Source organism: Pogonomyrmex barbatus, unplaced genomic scaffold (assembly GCF_055798465.1).
Source record: "Pogonomyrmex barbatus isolate J1 unplaced genomic scaffold, ASM5579846v1 scaffold11, whole genome shotgun sequence".
NCBI lineage: Eukaryota > Metazoa > Arthropoda > Insecta > Hymenoptera > Formicidae > Pogonomyrmex > Pogonomyrmex barbatus.
Window position 1 is genome coordinate 7,400,934 of NW_028297107.1, and position 4,402 is coordinate 7,405,335.

The window sequence follows — 4,402 nt, forward strand, 5'->3', positions numbered from 1 at the left end:
TCCTTCAAAATTAAACTTTGATCAGATGTGGAAAGAAATTTTAAAACGTACATATCCCAATATGAAGTCTCTTTTGAATGCTGTTAGATCACTTCCAAATTCAAATGTCGAAGAATGTTGTCTTTGCTATCAGATTTAAAAACAAAAAAAAAGAAATAAGCTTTCGTCTGCATGTATAAATACTAGTTGTATGTTAAAATCAGCATTAAAATCAAGAAAAGAAACAGTTTAGATATGGAGATAAATGAAAACCATTTGTCTCTCATGTCGTCAGATAAATTATATTCTATTTGTCCTAAGAAAAAGAGCAGTTTAACACTATATGCTGCTGATAATGATATTGTTAGTACTTCGGTTACTAATATAATAATTACGTTCAAAATAAAATAAATAGTATTATTTATGGGCATTATTTATATAATACAATAAAGAGCTTCCTCGCGTTATGTTTGTAAAACAAATTTTGTCTGTAATAGACATCATACTTATAAAAGCAAATGTGCAAAAAAATTGTCACTAATTGACATCATACTTATAAAAGCAAATGTGCAAAAAAATTGTCACTAATTGATATCACACTTGCAAAGCAAGTGTATAAAAAATTGTTGTCACTAATTGACATCATACTTGCAAAGCAAGCGTGTAAAAAATTGTTGTCACTAATTGACATCACACTTGCAAAAACAAGCGTGCAAAAACTATAAATGACAGATACAATAGAGCATATTATATAATTATATAATGTGATATGATATGGCTACAGGCGAAGATCCACGTTAAAAAAATCTTACGCGCCATTAGTGATACCTCATATAGGTGGTGTAGAAAATCTCCATTCAATATTGTTTGACAACGACACAAACATATATATGGTCCGTATATACGTTTGTGTATCGTAATGATATTGTAAATATATATGTATAGAAACTAAAGTTAAATATTATTATATGACATATTTTTTAAATATTTAAAATTTCTTATAGTACTTTTCATTATTTTTAATCATTTGTTGGAAAATCGATACATTTCTCGTACAATAAAATGTATGATTTTTCCTTTTTGTCTTCACACGGATATTCCTTCTTTCAAATCATCGATTTAAAATGCATTTTTATATGGATTATTTACGTGGATTTACGTGGATTTACAGATTAAAAACTTTAAGTAATTTATATACGTATCTTAATCATAAATATATTATATAATAGATATATAATAGATAATATGTCTCATACAAAAAGACTGAAAAAAACATTTAAGGCATAGCAAGAAGCGAAAATCGAGAAGCGATCGCGTATCGCCCGATCTTCGTGCCGGCTCGAAGAAGGAGAGAGAAAACAGTATATCTGTCCTCTTCTGCTATCTGAAGCCAGTCGAAGCGCCGAGTTCACACGTACGCGGTTTGCGCTTGTGTGCGTCCCCTCCACTACAGTTACGTGTTGCTAGCGTGGGCATTCTGGCATCACTGCGCAGCACCCGCCGTCGCAGCACCCGCAGCCGTAGCACCTGTGGCCGCAGCACCCGCCGCTGCAGCACTCGCGGCCGCAGCATCCGTCGTCGCAGCATCCGCCGCCACACACCCGCCCTCGCAGTTCCCATTGCTCATCCTCAAGGTAATTACAAATAATAATAATTATTTTCTAAATAATTAGACACGATAATGACTCAGGTGTTTAAATGATAAACTATTTTTTAAGAAAAATTGTATTTTATGTTACAGAAAGATAAAGAGGATCACAGGCGGGGAGCTGATGAATAGAACTTCATGCGATTCTTGTATCAGCTGGCCTCCGCTGAATACCATTTTGGAAGAGGAGCAAAAAGAGGAAGAGGAGGAAGAGGCAGAGGAAGAGGAAAAGGACAAGATTAAAAAACATTTGAGAACATTATTCTTATGAATATATATTTTTTACATATAATATATAATATATATAATATATGTTATAGTAAAATATAATATATGCATTTTTCTTAACCTTATCCTTTACCGTTCAATTAATCCTAATTAATTTTAGCATTTTTTCTCCATTAGATAAAGCTAGTTATATTATACAAATATGCATATGAATATGTATATATGATCTAAATTGAAGTGTTCATAAATAAAATGATAATTTATACATATTTCTATACTGATGTAAAGTTATATATTTTAACTACACTCTTAATTTATAAAATTTCATTCACTCATATCAGGTCCTTTTAGAGTATCGTTTATGTCTTTTAAACATTGTTTTCTCGTACACACATATTAGATCTTTTAAGGTATTATTTAACATCTCTTTTGAACATTGATACTTTTTATGTAATTTTCATTTAAACCTGCAAAGAAACATTATATTATAATAAATAAATATCTTTTTCATAAAAATTATAAAATTTATCAATTCATTACACAATTATGTAAAATGATAATGTTAATATTAACATTTCAACTTGACTTCCTATTCTTTTGAACTTTATTCTTTGTCATTTAATTAATAATTAATTAATTTTAATTTTTTCCAAAACTACAGTTAGACAAAGCTAGTTATTTTACATTATATAGATATGATATACATTATATGAATATGAATCTAGATAATATCAAATCAAAATGTTCATATAATAAAATAGTAACATTTATATTTTTATACTCATCTAAAACCATATTTTAATGTCGCCCTTAATTTAAAAGATTTCATTCACCCATATATATCAGATCCTTTTTAGAGTATTTATGTCTCTTTTAAACATCGTTTTCTTGTACATACATACTAGGTCCTTTTAAGGTATTATTTGACATCTCTTTTGAACATTGATAATTTTTAACTTTTAAATCTGCAAGAAGAAACTGTTGTAGCCAGATCTACAACCAATAATAAAATAACAACCAATAATAAAAGTAATCCGCATGGCAACAAAATTAGGTCGCATGAATCTCGAAAAGTTTTTCGAAAGACGACACAAATGTGTGACCGCCGAAATTGCGACCAGTCTTTCGAAAGACTGCAGAAATGCATCACGCGAGAACATTGCGAAAAAGCCTATCAGCAAATTCCTAAATTTGATGATCAAACCGAGCGTAATATTGATTAATCAATATCGCAACCGATCGACGCAATCGATCAGAATGCTGATCGGGCATCGATCAGATATAACCGGTTACACAAGGCGGAGTCGGAAGAGTCAAGAGTCAAATGTCAAGAATAATGTGTCGTTCGGAATCATTATTATAATTATCGCGCAAGATATTACAAGAGCGCGGCGAAGTTCACGCGAGCCGTACTATCAGCATCTCAGGTGACATACTCGGTCGTCGGCCGCCAGAGTAACGCGATACACGCCGAGCCGCCCGCCAACGTTTAACCGTGTGTAAAGTAATAAAATAAGAAATACTACACTCAAGAATTTGTGCATTTATTAAATAAACCAATTAAAATAAAGAAAGTGTGTTAGTGAATTCAAAAAGATTTCCTTCCATTCTTTTGATCCTGCTCGGAATCCCAACTCCTTAGGCTTAACGAACCCGATTATCTCTAATATTATCGTTGTAGCCCATCCGGGGTACAACAAAATTTAAATAAAATAAATATATAAATATCTTAAAATAAATTAATAGTTAAAATAAATAAATATCTTTTTATAAACAAAATTGAAAAATTACAAAATTTATCAGTTAATTACACAACTACAGAAACAGTTACAAAGAATCAAAATCCAAGTTGAATAATGTTAATATTAATTGAAACATTTATATAAAATAATAATGTTAATATTAACATTTCAACTTGGCTTCTTATTCTTCTAAACTTATTTCTTTGTCATTCAATTAATAATTAATTAATTTTAGCATTTTTTTCCAACCACAGTTAGATAAAACTAGTTATTTTATATTATATAAATATGTATATAAATATGATCCAGAAACATCAAATTGAAATGTTCATATAATAAAATGGTAACATTTATATATATTTTTATATTTATCTAAAGCCATATTTTAACACCCCTAATTTAGAAGATTTTATTCATTCATACATATCATGTTCTTTTAGACTATTGTTTATGTCTCTTTTAAACATTATTTTCTTGTATACACATATTAGATCCTTTTAGAGTATTATTTAACATCTCTTTTGATACATTGATAATTGTTGTAAATATAACTTTTATTTAAACCTGCAAGAAGAAAAAAACGTTACAATGGATAAATATCTTTTTTTCATAAAAAGAAATAAAATAATTACAGAACATACAGAAATAGAAAGAATTGAAATCCAAATTGAAACATTTATGTAAAATGGTTTTTCTGAACTTTATTCTTTGTCGTTCAATTAATAATTAAATAATTTTAGCATTTTTTCCCAACCACACTTAGATAAAATTAATTATTTTATATTATATAGATATGTATATGAAT

General features: G+C 29.1%; 1 long non-coding RNA gene across 1 annotated transcript; it reads left to right on the top strand.

The window, feature by feature from the left end:
- The first annotated feature begins 1,374 nt into the window (after window positions 1-1,374).
- Window positions 1,375-1,957, top strand: LOC148937768 (uncharacterized). Its single transcript, XR_016138016.1, has 2 exons — window positions 1,375-1,613; window positions 1,721-1,957. It is a non-coding gene; the product is annotated as an uncharacterized LOC148937768 (long non-coding RNA).
- Window positions 1,958-4,402: the final 2,445 nt, after the last annotated feature.